Source organism: Bidens hawaiensis, unplaced genomic scaffold, assembly GCF_021521415.1.
Source record: "Bidens hawaiensis isolate Kalapana, Puna unplaced genomic scaffold, B.hawaiensis_p1.1 tig00048302_1, whole genome shotgun sequence".
NCBI lineage: Eukaryota > Viridiplantae > Streptophyta > Magnoliopsida > Asterales > Asteraceae > Bidens > Bidens hawaiensis.
Window position 1 is genome coordinate 69,250 of NW_027506073.1, and position 22,069 is coordinate 91,318.

General features: G+C 35.2%; 1 pseudogene across 1 annotated transcript; it reads right to left on the minus strand.

Annotated features, from left to right (window-relative positions):
• Window positions 1-1,463: 1,463 nt before the first annotated feature.
• Window positions 1,464-21,351, minus strand: LOC143616594 (UNC93-like protein 3; annotated as a pseudogene). The gene is made up of 10 exons (XR_013150683.1): window positions 21,169-21,351; window positions 20,846-21,009; window positions 19,943-20,005; window positions 3,106-3,225; window positions 2,955-2,998; window positions 2,634-2,828; window positions 2,457-2,547; window positions 2,078-2,187; window positions 1,873-1,980; window positions 1,464-1,665 (listed from the first exon to the last, which is right to left on the minus strand). The product of XR_013150683.1 is annotated as an UNC93-like protein 3 (transcript).
• Between the last annotated feature and the right edge of the window lie 718 nt (window positions 21,352-22,069).

Below are 22,069 nucleotides of genomic sequence, written 5' to 3' on the forward strand. Positions count from 1 at the left end.
AGCAAGTGTTTTAGGTTTTGGTGCTTTAAGAAAGAGCACCTTTACTGTGATTTCAGTGGGCCAAACGATTATAAGGATGCACACATCGAGCTCTAGGGTCAAACAGTTACGTTGTCGACCAAGTTCATGTGTCTAGGATTGTTTGTTCAAAGCTATGGGGACATGATAGATGATTAGGTGAACTATCGCATCCAAGCATGATGGCGTAGGTGGAGAGCAGCCACGTGGGTGTTGTGTGGCAAGAGGTTCCTAGCTAAATTAAAGGAAAAGTTTTGTAGGGTTGTAATCCGAATTACTATGTTATACACAGCTAATTGTTGGGATTGAAATATTACGTGTATGCTTGTTTTATTCAAGATTCAAGCACGGTCCCTAACTTAGGGCTATTATTCGTATGCTCCCTAATACTTTGAAGTGGGAAACAATTGTGGCACTCTTTACCAACTAACATTGAAAATTTTATTAAGTCCATGTAGAAGGACAAACTTACCCTTAAAATTTAAAAATAAAAAAGAAATAAGAAGACAACCTATGATCCATGACCCATACCCATGTGATTTATCTTCTTAATGTTAGGTGCCACATCCATGCACATGAACACAACGTGGGGTTCTAGTAGTTTTGGTTACATGCATTTTCTTTTGATAAATTAGTGGTAGGTTAGTTGTTTAGTTAGTGGGTAGTTGTTAAGTAGTGGGTTGTTACTATGTAAGGTTATTTATAGGTTGTTAGCATTTGTTTTTGAGTATGAATGAAATATTATGATTTGATTAAATCAAAGTCTTCCAAAAGTCTCTAGTTTCTATCGGGTTTCTTTCTATTTTCTTGGACCATTTGATTAGCGAACGAGGTTCGTAACACTTAACAAGTTTACTTTGGTTTTGTTTACTTTACCTTATGGACTAGCGGTTTAACACTGTCACACAATACTTTCTTTTGAGCACATTTCAAGTTAAAGGAAACTAGGAAGATTTAAAGAGATCTTCCTTAGAGATGGGCATATTCGTTGTGCTTAATTGGTGTCAAATGAAGATCATTACCTTAGCTTCTTGAAGACGGATTTCAGACAACTACGTAATGAAACCTTATATTTATACGGGGTCGTTAGACAACTCCATATATGTTTATTGTATAATTTAGTTATAACTTTGCAATATCCTGAATGGGCCGAGAAGCTCTGGAACTAGAGTCATAACTGGACAATTCTATTAAGCACTCTAAATATATTATATATTATTTGTCTTGCAACGCAGTGTGGTTTGTGTGTTACCTGAAATAAATGTAGAGTTAATTTATGTTCTTTTATCCTTTCTACAAGTAAACCCTTTAATGTCACATGAATAATATGAAATATAGTTGCTTATTATGGGAATAAACAGTTGCTACAGGAAAACATAAAAATAAATAAACAACTAGCTGATGAAAGTGGAAGAATGAGCACCCAGTCTTTGATCTGTCGAGACTTATGAAGCATGATTAAAAAACACCTTTTCCACTTTAAGCATGAGAAATAAAAATCCAGCTAATGAAATAACGAGTGCGGCAAGCATAAAATATAGCATGGTTTGCAGCGAAATGTATAAGCTCAAAAAGAATAAAACCGCAATTGCAGCACTCTGCCAAAGCTTTAATTGCGCAAACGTTTCCACCTGTTCATGTTGGCAATGAAAAGGGTGTTGATAAATTATGCGTGTTCCTTTTATCATTTTACGTTTGGGTGCTTAAGTGTTTAAAAGGTTGAGAATGTTACCTACAGTTACTTTATAAAGCAAATTAAGTTATTGTCCATTAAGTGCATTAAGTTTAAGTACGATTCGTGCAAATTGATAAAGACCTAATGAATAAATGGTTTTTATACCATGGTATGCTCAGAGCATTGCTAGTAAAGCATTGAGCTGTGTCATGAGCACTCCATTACCAATTCCCCATATCGATGCAATGAGAAGCGGGTATACTACACGTAGAACACCAGTGGGTTCCCTAAGAACATTTAAATAATTGACGAATCAGAAATTTGGAGAAAGGGAAGAGATTTAGAGATCTAAAACGAACTTCCATGCAAAAGCGGTATATTGACCTGTAATTTAGCAGCCAGATCAACAACCCACCCTGAAGAAAGGCGCCACCAGAAACAATTAAAGTGATAGATGAAAGACCGGATGTAAGCCGACCAACAACTAGAGAACACTGAGAGACATTTTATGTGCACGGTGCCAATAAACAAAACATAGAGGTTGAAATATAAAAAAACTGAAAATGGCATAAATTGTGATTTTCTTTGACTTCCAAAACCATGCAATTAGCAATAAAGGGTAATAGGGTGCTTTGGATGTTCTGTTTGAAAGTGATTATGAGATTGTGCAAAATAGATTCAAAAACTCCAAAAACCGCATTTTCGCCCTTTATCAATTTTAGTATTACTTTTGAAATAAAAAGGCATCTTATACATTACTCACAATTGCATCAAAAAGTCCATATACAGCCATAGCACCACCAACACCAGACTCCCCAAGAGACGGCTTAACATAAAACTTTGTAAATGCTGCCCTACATTGATTGAAAAAGATGCCAACTCATTTAAACAATAAACTGAGTACTTGGAATAATGGCACCATAAGTGAATGTATATATACCAGACAAACGCTTGTCGTAGACCAGAAAACGCAATAAGTGGGATGATCAATAAGAGCCTTATGTCACACATTGGCTTTATTACTTGCTTCCACAAAGATACTACAAATTTATAGAAGGACATAAGAATCGTTCCCACGGTCATGCTACCAAGAAAGATGGCGAATAGTAAAGTTCTGCCACTTGTAGTTCCCCCCCTGCAACGAATTGAAGAATTTGTATCATAAAATGACAAAATGGAAAAATGCATCATATAGTTCAAGCTATTTCATCACATCGTCACTCTTCGTGTAGAAATAATTTGTTCATAACAGATGCTTACCGATCCATCCTTCAACAGAGCTAGAGTTAAAAGGTTTCCAACAATCTAACAATTCAGCTTAAGAAAGATAAGTTCATCCATTGAAATCATTAGCTGCATACTGTTCAAAATTTGAAACTAATTAAAACATTAGTTTAGAGAAAGTTTAAAACGTCACCTAGGTTACTAGCAAAAATTCCCCAAAACTCTCCATTGAAGTGGCCAATTACAGTTCCTTCATGTAGCATGTGATCATTTGCTTGGCTCCTTGCTGTTGAGGTAAGGTATGTCCCCTGATATACAAAGAAGTAGTTAAACACTAAGCCATGAAAATACTACTATTAAATTTACTGTTGAAGTATAACTAAAAGTTTCTAACAGTTACCTTTTATCATTATTGTATATTTATAGTTTAATCGCCCAGCTTGCGCAGATAATGTATATATGTGTGAACCCTCGGGTGGGCAAAAGTAAAATTGCACTAATTTTGACGTTATTTTACTGATCTCGTGAAAATAACGTTAAAAGTGATGGATGGTTAATCAGGCATCATGTGTTGGCGCTGATAGCCGAAAGACAAGGGAACTCGCACCAATCGGCGGTGTCCCAATGGTTGAGTGTTATGTGCCTTATGTCCAAGCTTGATGCAAAACTACTATCGAGCCGGAGGTCTCACCGGAAGTAGCCTCTCTATTCCTAAAGGGTAGAGGTAAGGCTGTCTACATCTATAGCTTTGCTATTGGTGGGATATACTGAGTACGATGATAATGATGATGTATATTTACAGTTTAACTTTTAGGTTCTTCTTTGTGATTATTAATAAGGCTAGTTATGTGTGGATAGTCATAGTTTTTTATTTTTAATTCCTATTATTGTTTAGGTTAATTATATATCTTTTTACCTTGCATAAAGCAGAACCGTATATAAATCAAATCTTGATGTTTTCGTTTAAACTTGGTGTGCTCGTAACAAACTGATCCTGTTGGACGTAACTTCGGACTCCAAGTCACAAGTCGGTGAATTTGAGGGACTAATCGTCGGTCATAGTTGGTTATGCTTCCTAATTGTTTTGTAATTAATATAGTTAATGTATTGGTTAGCAAGTTAGGTTAATCTATATAAACCGAGTCATTGTTAGACATTATAGAGAAAGTGTGGGATGTAACTGAGTTAAAGTTCATCTAGATTTAACCAAGATAGGGTTCATCAAGAGTCAAACTGAGTTTGGGTTTGAGATATTGTAATAAGTTTTTGAGTTATATTTTCTGATTTAGTCGTTTAGTTCATATTTGTTTATTGATCAGGAGTTGAGATCCAACATCGTGGTATCTGAGCATCCATGTTTTTTCAATTCCTTCTTCAAGTAACAAGGATGTGGGTTCTTTATCAAGTTCCTCGGTTTTGATAGCCATGTCAAGGGAGATGGTTATGATTTTTGGTACATGCATACGAACACAATTTTGATTTCGCAAGATCTTGGGAACTTTTGATGACCGACAAATAAAGATCGTAGATGAGTTAGAGGCAATCATTGGATGTAAGTTCGGCCTCCAAGTCACAAGTCAGTGAACTTGAGGAACCAATAATGGCAAGCCGGTCATAGTTGGTTATATTTCGTAATTACATATGTTTCCAACTTGTATTGTACTTATAATAGATAGTGTCTTGATCTTTTTCCCAACGTCACTTTCAACCAATTGTTTAAACTTCTTGAAAGCTTCAAATGCCTCATCTTTAGCCTTCAACAAATACGTCCAACCAAATCGTGAGTATTCATCCATTAAAACAAAAGTATACATATTACCCGCTATTGCTGGAGGGGTAATCGGTCCACACAGATCATCGTACACAAGTTCTAGGGCCCGATTTTCCCTAAATGCTCTCGAATTAGGAATGGATTCCCTTGTTTGCTTCCCGACCAAACAAGATTCACATAACTTGTTTTCATGAGTAACGCCACGCAACCCTTCAACCATCTCCCTCATATCAATTAGCTTAATATATTCAAAGTTTAAGTGGCCAAGCCTAGCATGCCACAACCAACTTGTTCCTTCAATTCGACTAAGTAAACTAATCGGTTTACCGATCTTCAAGTGTATCCGGTATAACGAATTAGGGGAACGAGGCACCTTCATCAATAGCCAACCTAATCCATCATGCATCGTAAGGTAGTTATCTTTTATATGAATATGACACATGTGTTCCAAGGATTGATCGAGACTAATGACTAATAATATAACTTTTAAGACTCGGCATGAAATAAACATCCGTAAGTAAGCGATGTTCACCACTTTTTGCCTCAAATATAATCGACCCTTATCACTTATATCAATGTATGAGTCATCCCTAAACTTAACCTTTCCATGACACGAATGTTAGGTTCTAAAAAGAATGATTTGTTACACGTCTTGAGGTTACTCGCGCCGTTATCCAAATACAATTCATCACTGTCTTTAGACTCAAGTTTCTGGGTATAACCTTCTTTTCATTCAAGAACATCATTTCCCGAACACCCTTCATCATAAACAGAGCAGGATCCCTTGTCTTGGAAGCTTAATCTAACTTTGCTTCGCCTTAAACATTATGTTTTCTGTTGGGACATGACGGGTGGTCCATGGGACAACCCTTAAGTGAGTTAATACCGTAATAATCATGTATTGAATTGGTTTATCTTGTGGAATTAGATGACTATGGTGTGTTCGGTAAAATTGTAGGTACAAAGGAGGTTCTGGAGCTATTATGGTGTATAACAAAGAAACCAGAGGAACCGACAAGTCAAGAAGATCAAACAAGTGAAGAAAATGAAGTTTCGTGGCTGAAGTCCACCGTGGCTCACGGTCTACACCGTGCGTGGGCCACGGTCCAGGTTTTTCAGAAATCACCATGACCCACGGTGTGAACCTTGGGCCACGGTCCGGAGTCATAACTGCTGATTTTTCTACTTATTTTATGACGTTTTTCCATGTCTTTTCATTATCTTTTCATCCAAAACACCTTAGAGACGAATTTTGAAGAGCAAGTATTTGATTTTGGTGATTATAATCATTGAATTGGATTGGAGATTCATATACTTACTTTGATTTATGCTATGATGAACCGAATGATGAGTGGCTAGTACTCTTTGTGTTCTCTCTGATTTGTAAGGTTTTCTAATTGGATATTTGTTAATCGTTTATGTTATTGGTGAGATAGTATTGTGATCATATGATTATTGTGCAAAGGTGATTGTGTGTTTGTTTTGTAATTGTTAGTATGGTATAATTCGTGTTCTTGACTATCCGTTCTTGGTGCCATAGGCAATCGAGATTTAGTAGAAGAGATTAGGGTTAGCAATACTAAACTGATTATTGAGTGACAACCTTGCGTTTTTGTAATCCAAGTACTTAGTCCTCGCTTATCACATCCAAATGCATTTTCACAAATTATAATTGTGTAGTTCACCTCACAAGTAAACATTAACTTTATCAACATTGAAAACCTGAAATCGGGAGAGAGCATTGTTTCTTATATTGTTTAAAACTCGTTTATTGCTTTAGTTCTTTTTGTTAATCAAACCAAACAACCAAATCTTTGAATTTATTTTTGCACTTAGTTTAATTTAGAGTAATTACTGTGTTACTTAATAACGCATTTTCCACAAACTCCCTGTGTTCGATACCCACTTAATGCTATATAACTAGTTGTATTCGGTTTATTTTTGAGTGAGTCTTCAACCTCACGTCAGGACACTTGGAGATAAAGTGTCCAAACTCATCACAACGGTAACATTTAACCTTTGAGAGGTCCCTATTTTTGCCCTTTTGTTCATGGTTTTCCGGGTTCTTGGCGTTTACTTGATGACCACGAGAAGAAACCCCCCACTCTCACTAAGAATTTACTCATCACTTACTATACCGATTCTCACACCGGAGGGTGGTTACGAGAAGAACCCCCTCTCATTTCTTGTAACGAGCTCACGGTGCTTGGATTTACAAATTAAGGCCGCCAAAACTCATAACGATTGGTCGATAATCATCCACTGGAGAATACTAAGAAAAGCCCACTTGGGGTTAGACTAGCATTAATACACTATCAATCGAGAGATTACATTATGCCTTTCAAGGGTTAACTTAGTGTTTCTTCATTGGCATTATCCGTATCCATTAGAACAACAGTAGAATCTTTAAAGATCGTTTTGAGCTCAGGTCGACCTCATCCGTCCACACCGCCGTCATCCAACCTTGCAAGACCCAAAATAGATGGGTCCCAGGATGGAAACGACAGACGAAACGAGCTATTTGGTAGAAACAATGAGGATTACATTGAGGTTGAACAACCGCAACAAGACCTGTCTTTCAGGTTCGTAGAAGCACGGTCCTCTTGTTAGAAAGGTCCCGCGAGGACGTAGACCTTGAATACCCAATGATGTGGTCAAAAAGAGAACAAGAGAGGATCGGTGTAGAATACAAGAAAAAATTGGAGGAGCAAATGAGAAGACAAGCATGTCGAATAACGTTGAGGACGTTGTTGAAATTCACGGAATGACCAAGATGACTCCTCTGAAGAAGACTATTTACGACCACGACGTCGCGGAAGTGAAAGACTTGGTAGTCACAGAGACTAGTAAAAAATTCAAGGATAAAGTCTTGCTAGAAGTAGAAAACAATCACCTAGTCAAAGTCGGGTAGTTCAAATAAGAGACGCTCCCACGAAAGATCGAAACTCTCGAGAAAAGAGTGTAAGTGATCATAGCAGAAACGATGGACATAGCCCTAGCCCAAGAAGCCAAAAGCAAGGAAAAACGCACTTGAGATATTACCCAGACGCGGATGTAGACTTCAGTAAACCCCATCGACCAAAAAGCCTTCGTGGAAAAGTAAAAATTCGTACAACAAATTATGGAAGCCCCGATGCCGTCGAATTTGAAGTTACCCTATTTAGTAGGGAAAGATGATGGGATGACAGATTCAAGTGACCATCTGCAAAGCTTTATAGCACCAGGAGGGGTCGCAGGCTAGAGATTACCAGTGTGGTGCCACATGTACGCTCTGACCCTCCATGGTGCAGCTAGGGAATGGTTTGAAAGACTCCCGGAAAGCTAAATTACCGGATTTGAAGACCTAATCGCAAAATTTTGCCAACACTTCAGCCAAAAGTGGAGACACAAACGTGATCCTGCAAATATACTGACAGTATTCCGCAAAGACAATGAGTCTATCAAGGATTTCATCACGTCATATAACAAGAAAGGTTTGATGATATGAGGGTTAAGTGAAGACATGATGTGGGCTGGTTTCCACTAAGGGGTACAAAGCGATGATCTCATTTGTTTCCTGTCAGGCCGAGATGGCATTCCCCAATCATGGGACACCATCAAGACAACAGCTAAAGTCTATATGGTTATTGATAAATCCTTGGGCAAACGCGACTACTTGTGGAAAGAAACAAGAAATGAACCCAAAGGATACAAAGGAAACAAAAATGACAAGGGTCGATATGGTCCAGAAACCAACCACCAGTGGAAGCCTTGGTACCTACCGCGACAAGGTTGTTAGTATGAGAAAAGCAAAATGACCGTAATCGCGGGTATAAGTATAAGGAATGGACACCGTTATCGAAAACCCCTTCTCAAATCCTGCAGCTATAAAAATATAGATTTCTGGAAACCAGAGTCGATCTTCTAAAGGAGAAACTTGGACAATTCCAAATATTACAAGTTTCATGAAGACACTGGCCACAAAACTGACAACTACATGAATTCTAAAAATGAAATTAAAGAGGCAGTCTAGTCAGGAAAGCTCGATCACTTGGTCTCATAGGTCAAGAAGCATGCAAGGAACCAAGGAGCAGGCAGAGATGAAGGTCCACCAAAAAAACAGATAGAAAACCTAGGTACTCATATGATCCAAGGCGGGAGACGCAAAAGCGCTAAAAGGTCAATGCCAAGTAGTGAGACTTTGAAAGAAGAACCAATCATTTTTTTGCGGATAAAAGGCGGGCCATGTCTGAAGCAACCCTTGATAATCACCGCGTTGATTGGGCATCACCGGAGTAAGTACATATTCTTTGATCAATAAGTCACTTCGGATATAATGTACCAACAATGCTTCGATCAACTAGATGCGAAAAACAACAAGATACTAGAGCTTGTTAATGCACCGGTATCTGGGTTCTCAAACGAAATCACTCATCTGCTAGGACAACTCAAGTTCCCAGTAACGCTAAATGATGAAAAACATTCTCGAACTGAAGAAGTAGAGTTCCTAGTGTTACCCGTGGCGTAGAAAATGACGTAATCCAACGTAGGGAGGCGATAGGTGATTTTAACGCCAACCCATCCACGGAACATGGCATAATGGGTCTACCCACTCCAACGGGTATTGCGTTGATAAACCCAAGCAAAGATTTTTTAGTTGCAGAAGGGCCAAAGCCATTTGATATACCAAAACTTGCTAATGACTTGGAGCCTGAAAAATGGGTATTAAATGCAAAGTTTCCCAATCAAACCGTCACAATAATAGAAACCTTGTCAAAAAGCGTGAACTCATGCCTAAAACTGTTACTTTTGAAAAACATAGATGTATTCATGTGGCAATCTGCTGATATGGTACGAGTTTTGCGACGCATAGTGAAACATAGCTTACTATATTAGTTGGTAATAATTGGTGCACCTAATTAACTTTGATAACTAATAAATGGTTTTCCTTTGGATGGAGAGAATAATATTAACAACAAATAATCACTCACAAATATACAATTTCTCTCCTTTTCTCTCTCTCTCTCTCTATATATATATATACGAGTTCTCTCAAGAAGCCATAATCCACATCAATAAATATAAACTCTAAGGGGAATTTGACCAATCCGACAAGGATGTCTTCCTCATCATTCACTACTGCAATTACTGGTCCCTCTTGTGTAATAGGTACACAAGTTTAATATTATTCATGTTTTCTATTATTATATTGAAGAATTTATCAACATGTCCTGGGTTGTATGCTACGGTCCCTAAAGCTTGATGATGTTAATTAAATGCTTTGCAAGGATTTTAATAAGAAATAATGCCATGTTCAAAGCAACCTTTGACCACATGAATGAGGGGTTTTGAAAGGACGATTTACCTCACTTTACAATTACCTTTTTTTATATCATCTTCGTCAACAACTCAAGGAGATCGTAGGGGGAGGATCTTCATCATAAATCTCTGAGTTCGTCTTTATCAATTGTAAGAACTATGTTGAATATGCAAGGCTAAAAATCTCTTTGATCAACCCGCTTCTAGGGTTTATACTCGCATCTTGTAAGTTTGATTTGTGTTTCTTGGATTTAGACTTCTTGTGTTTCACCATCTTTGTTGAACAATTAGGGTTTATATGGCTATTTGTGTTTAAAGAACACGTTATTATTGCTGAATTTATTAACAATTGTTTGTATTTGGTGTTTACATAATATATACTGGTTTGCGGATTTCATATTATATAACTTCAATATTACTAAGACATATACTTTGCATGTGTTCCTTGTCCGATTACATATCAAAAGGTTTACGTGGTAGGAATATCTCATTTTGTAATCATTCTTTTTTGCACTTATTTACTAAATTATGTCTATTTAATTTCCAATTAACATGCATAATTAATGTATAATTTGCTACATAACTTGAAGACTAGGTTGACCATTTTTCCCAACTCTTATTTGCATCCACAAAATACATTTACTAAGCAACTACTTGACACTTGTTTTCACATTCATAATCAAATAACTTCATCATTGAATCAACTTGTTGGTTCACTAATTTCAATCTTAATCGTGTTTTGTCAAAAAAGACATTAGCAAGCTTCATAAAACCAATTATCAATTAAATTAGCCACCCACCACATACTCTTTGTCGTTTGACACCCTTCTTACCCTAACTATTTTAACGTATTTAGGACACACTAATTCTCTATCTTTGATCACTCCAATGACGATCGATCAGAAGCCATAGCCGAGAATGTTTATTAGAGGAACCAACCACCCACCAAAGTATTTGATGTACAAACACTGTATGGAGGTTTTTATGGGAGTAAGCCATTCATCTACATGTCTAAAGTTTGGATGTGTATTTTATGCCCAAATAAAATTAGAGGAACATAAAGTTTAGAAATGTGATCTAAATTCATTGAAGTGTGTACTAGTTGGGTATGCCCCAATGCCCAAGGCATACCGACTATATGATCATGTCAAAATAAGCATTATGACATGCAAAGTTGTGGGGTTTCATGAACTAGCTAAAAGGCACTAGAGTAAAGAAAGTAAGCAAGCACATGCTACCCAATGAAATGATAAGAAAATTGTATAAGATGGCCACGAAGAAACCAAAGATTACAACACTAGTTAAGACTCATAGAAGCCATAATATTTTTGACTCGACACAGAGAGTAAAGAATGGACATGGACAAGGTGGTGAAGCTTTTGCTTTTGCTTCTTGTTCCATGGATATTAAGCTCTAATTTAGATCAAGACAATGGGACGAATCTGAATGTAGTACTCCCACACGCGAGTAGTAGTGAAAGTGAAAGACCACCTCTTTGTATTTGTCCTTTAACTTGCTTTTATACAAAAACGAAAATGGTGGCTGCATATCAGTTAGCTCTCGTTTTGATTAAGCCAAGTGCAACTAATGATTTTGTACAATATGAGAATAGGTGGAGGTTATGAAGGCCAAATTGTTAGCATTGAAAGATGAATTATACGGCGTATAAGTTGATCAAGAACAATCTGTTAAGATTTTGTGTGAGAAAGAAGGTGAAATGACTTGACACTTTGATAAACTGATCAAAACCAAGAATATGGCATTTTGTGAACATATGATGGAAAATGAATGGTGAAATCTTCTGAAATGAAGAAAATAAGAAAGGAGAAAAGAGATGAAAATGAAGTTTTGTGTCACTACATAAAATGTTTTTAGCTTAGGTCTTGTAGGAATAATAGTGTTTAGAGTATATTTTCCTATTTTGGAACACATAAGTAGTACAGTGGATATGTACTTATACGACACATAAGTTATGCGCCGGATAAGACATATACGTCGTATATGTTTTGTCAAGTCTATAAATAGTGGTCTAGGCTTATACGTTCAATACCTTTTCAGTCCAGAAAGTACTTGAACTGATATTTGTCATATCTTGTTGTACTTCACTGCTATTAATGGAAATATATGAGAAATAGAGAGACTATAATGAGTAATCTTGTTATTTTCTATCACTCTTAGGATTCCGCACCTTCACGTTGATTCTAGATATCGATCTATGCCTTGTTCATGAAATGAACACGTTCCTACAAGTGGTATCAGAGCTTTGGTGCTCGATATCGGAAGAAAAGCCAAGACGCTCGTTTCACGTCAAGTATTGATCAATTTTTCAATTCGTTAAAAGTTCGTTTCAGATTCGTTAAAGTCAAATCATGACCAAAAGATCAAAGATTGGGAATCAGATTCCGATTGCATAAAAATGTTTGTTTTTATGTTGGGAACATTTCTGGAAATTTTCTTATGATTTCGAGCTCATTTGATAGGTTAAACATCGAAAAACATTAATTTTTTTGTCTCTTTGGACATATACGCCGGATATGTTTTTGGACATATACACCGGATAAGTTTTTGGACATATACGCTTCAAATGACTTATACGCTCAAAGGACCTATAAGCTGCCAAGAACTTATACGCTGTGAACACAAAAGTTTAAAAATTTTCAAGATGGAATTTTCGTTGAAGCTACATCAAGAAGAAACATAAGGAAAGTTTTGAAGAAATAATTTGGTGACTTAATGATTGAAGTTTTGAAAAATCTAGTCTAAGCAATATCCAAGGGTGAGTTTGCTGGAGCATGAATATCTATTGCTTAGACACCAAGACCAAGCAAATCCAAAGGGGAGATTGTTAGTAAATAAAATGTTCATCGCTTAGGTCTTGCAGGAATAGTAGTGTTTGGAATGCATTTTCGTGTATTGGAACGTATAAGTAATACAGTGGATATGTACTTATACGGCGCAAAAGTTATGTGCCGGATAAGACATATACGCCGTATATGTTTTGTCAAGTCTATAAATAATGGTCTAGGCTTATATGTTCAATACCATTTTAGTCCAAAATGTACTTGAACTGATATTTGTCATATCTTGTTGTACTTCACTTCCATTAATGGAAATATATGAGAAATAAAGAATATAATGACTAATCTTGTTGTTTTTTTATCACGTTTAGGGATTCCGCACCTTCACGTAGATTCTAGATATCGATCTACGTCTTGTTCACGACACAAACACGTTCCTACATTTTGAAGAAATGTAGGAAAGAAAATGAACAAAGGATCGATGAAAGAAAATGAACAAAAGATCAAGAACAAACAACAAATAAAAAGACAAAACCGGTGAATCAAGTAAAAACCGGTTGAAACGAAGAGCGGGATTAAGAACATTGCTCTAATACCATGTAATTGTTGAAGAACGATGGCATGAAAAGAAAAGAAGGAATGAAGCAGGGATGTAAAATTTTATTATCTCTGAATGAAAAATTACACATGTATAAAAACAACAAACTATATATATACACCACACATACGCGATGCGTATTTTATACGGCATGTAAGTTACACGCCGTATAACATAAACGGCGTATATGAGTTTCACAAATCGTATAACATATACGCTTACACTAAATTCCCATTAACCAACGAAAGAAGTTCAATGTTGATGATAATGACGAGCCGAATGATGCTCAAGTGTTTAAAGCATAATCGAAGCCATGTTTTGTCTGTCACACACAAGACTCGATCTTGCATTCTCTGTAGGGCTGATCTCTCGTCACATGCATAACCCACCGAGATGCCATCTTGAGTTGCTAAATGAATTCTTAGATACATGGCATGTGCAATAGAGTATGGGTTGTGGTATGATCTTGATAAGCAAGTTGAATTAGAATGTGGTGATTAAGAAATTTTATGAATGATAGAAAAAGTATATCGGCCAATCTATTCTTGGTTGAGATATGTGTTGTTTCTTAGAGCTCGAAGAAACTACAAGTGATTGTTCTTTCATTGACTGAAGCATAATATGTTGCAACAAATGTCGCAGCTTGTCACGTGATATAGCTTCGGCAAATTACAAGGTGAACTAAGACCATGTGTAGTTAAAACAATGCACCCTTGGGCGTTTTGCACCATGTGGCATCTATTCAGCAATGTAGAGTTTTGTAGAAAAAATGGTGTAGTCAAAACTTTTCTCAAAGCTCTCCGGTATCATTACTCAAATACCTTTTTCTATTTTGCATTTTTAACTTTTTTTAATAAAAATTAAACTGATAATATTTCATTAGATAATTAAAAATTTCATTAAAATTAAAAAATGACAATTTTTTCTACAATAAAATGAAAATAAATCTAAAAAAATACATAAATAATACTTGTCTTCATCTTCATCTTCGCCTTTTTCGCCATTAGACCGTATTTAAGAACCAGTGATATCATAAATAATATAAAACTAATAAAACCATATGTAATCAACTTCAAACAAATATAAAGATAGTTAAGTTTTGTGAACAAATGAAGAGTATGGACTAAGAAGTTGAAGCTGACATTTTAAAGGAGGGCTTTATGAAACTTTCTTTTACCCTAGTATATTTAACATACTTGGTTAGCTACCCATGTATTAAACGGGTTGAAAAATATAGTTTATGTAAATATAAAAAAAATAAAAATATATGTAAGCTTAAATTAGCATGCATATGCCTAAATTGCCTTTCAACCATAAATCATTTTAAACTTATGTAAATTAACTTTATTACAATTTTTTTTCTTGTAATCTATATGATCATGTAATGTCACAAAACTTCAAAAGTCATGACCCTAAAGATCCGCCAACAAAGTCATGACGTGAAAGTTGAAACACAATTTGGCCTGTTAACTATTATTTAAATCAAAATACCTTTTAAAAATCACATCAGCCCATATCATTATGCATCGATTTACAATCTTTTGCATGGAAAAGCGTTGTTCCTAAATTTTCTTGCTAGAGTTTATAACCTGAAATCAAACTTTTGCGGAATTATACAAAATACCTTTGATGCAGTTAAACGAATCTACAGTTAAAAAAAAGATAATGACAAAATAATAGCCTTTTACAACCAAAATCTTATAGAATCCTGAAGGTCGATCCTCATTTTCTTAACTACTTTCTTGTTGTTGTACGTTTGTTTGCTGATTACCAAAAAGAATACTTATAATAGTAATACTTATGGTAAAAATAATAGTGGTAACAATAATATTAATAGTAATTTAATTGTAATTGAAAAGTATAAACTTACACACACATATATATATAGAGAGAGAGAGCAATGTTGTAATAAGAAGTAGATTTTTCCTAAAAAGTGTAGAAAGTGTGTTTTCACCATTATATTTAATAACACACATCGTACAATAAACACACAGCAACAAAAATAAAACACACCGCACAATAAACACACTTTTCATATCCACCATCAGATCAGCATGTCTAACATACCATATTACTTCTTACACTCTTTAGACACAGAGCACTGCTGCACTTCCACGACATGGGAAAGGATCATGGGATGAGGAAAAGAAAGAAAAGGTGCCAGGTGAGGAGATATCGAAAGGTAGAATAGCTGAAATGAGTTCAAAGGACAGCAACTTTGCTTAGAAACCTTTTTCCAGTTTCTTTATGCCCAGCTCCCTTAGTTTTCTGATCAAATGATCAGTTATCCTTCCTACAATCCGGCGAAATTCGGGTATATAAGTGTATCCTTATGGGTATGAGCAAACCATACGTCTAATCACCGATACTTGGGCCTGCTTGGAGACTGATTGGTTCCCCGGTCCCAGCAAGGCTATCTGTCTACTTGCCTCTGGTTGTAGGCCTTTCGCTTTGGGCTATCTTCTTTCTCCTCGTTCTTGGGACTTGCTTTAGGAGCTAATCCAAAATCACCTACTCGATTGACAAGCATAGATTTTATAGCTGCTTTATCTGCCTGAAGTCGTGTAAACCAGAAATGAATTAACAAATATGAAGCAAGACCTACTCCCTCCCATCCCAGGAATAATTGGTCAAGTCATACACAAACCGGAGTGACTTCACTACCTGAAGAAAGAAAGCTGCTTCAGCAGGGTCGAAGAAGACGTGTAAGACACCGAGGGGCCGGGGCTTCTTTATTGTAAGGCGTCTAGAATCCCAATTCTTCTTATTTTAACCTCACCCTATGAATATATATATATATATATATATATATATATATATAATATTAAACGTCATATATTTCAGATTTTTTTGTTTTCTATTGTTATATATAATTTGATACATATCAATCACAAATTTATTGTTTATTATATAATATTAAACCCTATTATTATATGCATGTAGGAACAACCACAAATTTATTGTTTATTAAATGGGTTGTTCCAGGCACATGACATGGCAAATATCCATTGTTTTTAAATCTTTAAACCATGAAATGGATTATTTGCTGCCTGGACGAGAATTTTATGGTGATAGAACGTTTTTAATCTGCTCTCTAAGTGTGTAGGAACAAATCAGGGAATACATTGCATATTAAAAGGTTTGTTCTAGACATTCAACTCGCAAGGATGCAGAATCTCAAAACAAGCTTATTCCTAAAGAGGAGATTCTCACAAATGGGAAAATGGTGTCTTGAAGATTAAAGGTAACCGTATCACTTTGGTATGAAAGATCGACCGGTCAAAAGATTTTAAAATTTTTAATTATTAAAAAACTACAAAAATATGTTCACGTATAGTTTTTCAAGTATAGTGTATTTTGTTTCTCAAAAAATGAGAAAATGACTTGAACATACATGAGAAATGATAGTACATCAGTTGGCTGACTATCACACTTCTTCATAAAAGTTTTTATTAAATATTACGTTTCGACGATTAAGTCTTTTTGAGGTTAAATTTGTACATAAAAGTTTTTGCACAAATTTAGGGGGAGAAAATTAAAAAATTCAAAAAGAGTGTGTGTTTGAGTTTAATTAAAAATTATTATCTATGTCTTTCAAACTTTACTCTCGCTTAAAATTATGTCGGTTGCTCAAGTTTGAAGAACATATACATGTATATGTTTGGTCCGGTGATCTACTCATAGATTCACAGGATAGCCATTTATCTAAAGACTGAAAGCATCTAGGGCGATTGTGTTGTGTTTTCATGCTTTGAATTCTTTCACTTAAAATTATGTCGGTAATTCCAAGTTGGAGGGACACGTATTCTCATATGTGTTTTGGTCATGTTAACCACTTGTGGACATACGGGATAGCCATTTACCTGAAAACTGAAAAGTGAACGGGGTGACTGAGTTTTTAACATGTGTGTCTTCTATAACTTTCTGGGAAGTGATATTATTATTCGGTTAATAGCTTTTCAGAAGCTTCAAAACATTTTCAAGTGAAAAATGATCCAACCTTTGGAAAATGATAGGTAAATTGTTTCCGTGTGCCTAACGGGTGAAGTAATTAAGCTTAAAAGGCTCTAGAACAGTCATTGATTTGTATGGTAGCTTTCCATGATGCGTAAAAGTTGAAGTGATACAAACTAAATTTGCTAAACTTACTGTGGAGAGTCATTTTGAAGACATGTGCATGTCTCCATATACATCTCTCCGAATGATAGGCAGAAAAGCAATTACCCAGTGATACACGAGCCCGTTAGGGTCTTGATCACAAAAAATATTATGTTTCTAAGTTTTTGCTGAAGAAAAAAAACAAAAAGAGAGAAAAATATATAATAAAAATAAAAAAGGATTATTGTAAAAAAAATTAAAAAAATTCATATTTTAAAAGCTTAAATGGTCAAACTAGAACTACAGAGATGGAGGCACAAAAGTAAGTCCTGTCATGTTTCGAATGAAAGGCCTGTAAGTCCGGATGGCTTGTAAGTCCAATGTTCAACCTTAAAGCTTAAAATTTATTGTTTGTTTATCTATAAAAATCTTTTGATCAAGCACTAGGGGGTTGGAGTCAAATTGGGGTGATCTGGGGAAAGCCAAATACACTTTGAGAAGAGATAGGAGGCATCACAGATCCATGAGTGATGTCCATCTAAGCTTTATGCCGAATTGAACCTAATTCATATCACTGATGCAATGAAAATCATGCTAAGTTCGTTATACCTGCTATCAACATGTTTCTTTATGTCATAATAACGCTGAACATGAATCTTTGTGAAAGCACCTTAAACAATATGATTCCATGTTCGGATCTTTTCATAAAGGCGGCTGTTTTATCAAGAAAACTGAAATTTGATCCCAAATTTTCGCTAAATTACAAGAAGACCGGGTGATTAAATTTGTTTTATTTGTTGTTTTTGGTCTTATTTTATTTCATTTGTTTTATTTTTTACTTATTGATTACTCTTGTCGAAACAAATGTGTTAAGAAATCGTTTTAAAATTTGTCTTCTGCTAATGAAATATGATTTCGGTTATTGTGTTATAGTTGGTTTAGCTGGTATGATCTCATTTCAAGTTTTTTCAAGAAAATCATAAAAATTAGAAAAATAAAAAATAAAAAATTATGCCTGTCTTATATTGTTTTATTTAATTGTTTTCAAAATATTGTGGTTGATCTTTCTATCAAAGTTGATTGTTCTTTCAAGACTGATTTCTTGCAACGGAAGCATATGAAGTACCTAAGATTCAAATTGGATGATGCTGTCAAAAAGGAGGGAATGATAGATTATTGGATGCAGATGCTGAAGTTGCTGATCACTGAAGTTGCTGATTATGTTCTAGTAAAGATTCTGAAGATCTTGAAAGCATCAGTCTAAGGGCGAGATTGTTGGGTCATAAATTGGTTAGTCTGACGCATATCAAAAGGCCATGACATGATCAAGACTAAAGTGATGCAAACGAAGACGAGTTGAAGAATTACATTCTTACAATACCGAAATCAGTAAAACAAACAAGAACGAAGCTACAAACCAAGGGGGAGATTGTTGGGTCCATATTTGGTGGTTTATACTTAGTTCTTGTTTATTGGTTTTGGTTGTATGTGATATATGTAAACTGAGATTCTTAAAGGATCTCGGTGGGCTTTGGGCTTTACTTGGGCTTGGTTGTTAGCTTCCCTATATACAGAGAATATGTGTATAGGGTTTAGGGTTGTTCACAAGAGCAGAGAGTGAGCAGAGCTAGAGAGTTGACCAGTTGTTGATTCTATTATCAATAAATTGTCAGATACATAAACCAGTTGTTGAGAGCCACCATAATCTCTAGAGAGCATTTCATTGTTTGGCTAAGTGGTTTATGTATCTGACAATTTATTGATAATAGAATCGTATGCATTGAAACCAGATTTCATCGTGTTTATTATATTCATACTGTTCATCGTTGTTCTTGAATCACCACGTTAACTAGATTCCGCATATTTGACGTGTGTTGGTTGATATCATATTGTAGTGATCCATATTCGGGACTTACAACATTGATATCAAATATCACTACATCAAGAGTTTGGTGGGTACGAAACAAGTGGAACTCAAGTCGTGCTATACGAAAGAACAAGTTGTTGAAGTTCTCACAAAAGTGTTAGGGTGCCGAACATTTTAGCTACCCAAGTGATTTGATGGGTGAAGAAGCTTTAAATTAAGAGAGGGTGTTAAAGTATAATAAAATTTTCTAATTATCATTATCAGATATTTAAATTTAACTTAATTTTCTCTTATGTTTATCAATATTTAGGTGTGGATAGCCATGGTTTGTTATTTTTAATTCATAATATTTAGGTTGAGTGTTCTTTTTTAAGCAGCATTTAAAACCATCCGCATCACCAGAGTGAGTCTTCTCTTTGTCTTGTAATCTTCTCTATATAACGCAGGATTATTAGTCTTAATATTGGTTGTTTTCGTCTATTCTTGTTGTGTTCGTAACTTTCCGATCCAACAGTTACAAGCCATGAATAATATAAACATCATGCGATATTATACAAAATTTAGTCTGTCTTAACAGTAAAGATATATTGCATACCTCCCCAACCCATATAATAGCTGAAGCAAAACCAAGGTACAAGAAGCTGGCACAATTGTATACCTATGATGGACAGAAAATGACAGAATCCTAATATCAACATACTGACAAAAGACATGTAATGGGTCAGAAAGGGTTCAGGTTATCCGGGTTGATTTAAAAATAGGTTAAGTTCGGTTCTAGTCAAAACAGATTTTACTGAAATAAGTTTAGTCGGGTCATACAAGTCGTTTCATTATATATATATATATATATACAATTTTTATTGGAAGTGTGACTTTAAAATAAAGCATACCATTAAAATAGTACACTATACAGTTTTTAGAAATTAATCTCAATAAGTAGATCATAGATTCAAAGGACTAGATATATTCTTATGCTTATCACAAAACTATTGTTTTTTACAATAATATATATATCACATGACTTGTTAATGATCACTCTTTAGTTTTAGTTGGGCCCGTTTGCGTTCGTTTCTATAAGTTTAGCTAAACCAATGGCCGAACACACACAAACTTTATACAAACAAATATTTTTTGTTCGTGTTAGTTGGTTAAGAAAATGAAAGTTTTCTAGTTCAGGTATGTTAATTTGTTAATGTTCTAATAAAAATTGTATGAATATGTAAACGAATGAACAATAAATAAAGAAACATAAAGGAACAGAGCATGCGTTATGTTCATTCGTTTGACTAAATGTGTGTGTGGGGGGGGGGGGGGGGTAAAGGATTACTCACATAGTCACATTAGTTCATTGATCAAATAAACAAACTTTCTGCCTAACGGCCAATAAATATCCTATATGTTTACTAGACTAAATTTATTATCCAATCTGTATTTCAAAATTTAAAAGAAAAATCTGCTCATTTATAAGTGCATGCAGTGTTGCAGTAATATTAATTACCAGGATGGTTTTAGATTTGCAGCTATGTACAGCCAATAACCAGTAGTACCCAACAGCAAAGTATACTTTGATCCAAGCTTTCTAACCACAGAAGAGGAAAACATTGAAGAAACTGCGAAAGATGCATACAATATGCCAAGTGAAATAGTTCCCAGACCTCCATCCTGTTGTAATTAGTAACACTATTATTATTTGGAACAAAAACTTGTTAATATAGATTTAAGATTTGTTGCTGATTTAATAGCATACGATCTACATTAGAACAAAAACTTTGAAAACACGCGTTGAGTAAATTGAACACATAATAAACTGAAAGTACTGACGGTATTAAGCGTAGTTTGCAAATTTTGAGCAGCACCGTATGCAAGGAAAATGAACAAGAATGCTGAGCTTAGAATATGGATGTCTCTGCTATGATTCACCGTTCTATCACCAGCTTGAATATTATGATCAACTAAAGCCATGTCGTGGTTCACTAAAGATTGATCCCGGATGTGTACGTGGGTATACATATATATAGTGTCTTATGACTATGAGCGCCAAATTAACGTAACTCTCGTTTTAATTAGCTCGTGCCCTTAATTTTATTTGAGAAAGAAAACTATTACATGGATGGTCCTTGGTTTTGTCATCTTAATGTTTTAGTTCTTTTTTACTTTTGGAAGTAACACATTTCAACCAATAGTGGGGTACCCGCGTGATACGACGGGTAATTAATAACACTTAAAGGTTGTTAACGAGCTGAGTTGAGCTTAACCATGGCTAGCTAGCTCGAGGTTGACAATTTCATACTGAGCTGACTTAGCTGGCTAGGCTCGAAATTATAATCAAGATTAAAAATATTAACCAATATTACAAGTTGACGGTAAGGAGCTAGGGTGGTGGGATGAGGTTAATTAACCCAAGTATTGGGTCAAAGAGATCAACCCAGTTACCCAACCACATATTTAATATGGACGTGACTTTTAATTTTATCTATAATTGTTAAAAACATTTTGTTTTGATGTAAATTTACACTCTAGAGACACTATGTCAATTTTAATTCATGCGGAAATGAACTAGATATTATAAACCTTAAAAGTACCATCTTTTAAAGGATATGAGTTATTAGAAGCATTTGTACGCCTCATAGAGTTTAGTGAACCTAGTAAGGGACTACTAATGGACCCGATATTAAAAAGAAAAAATGTTCACCATAAAAATAAATATTTTTTAATCTTTAAT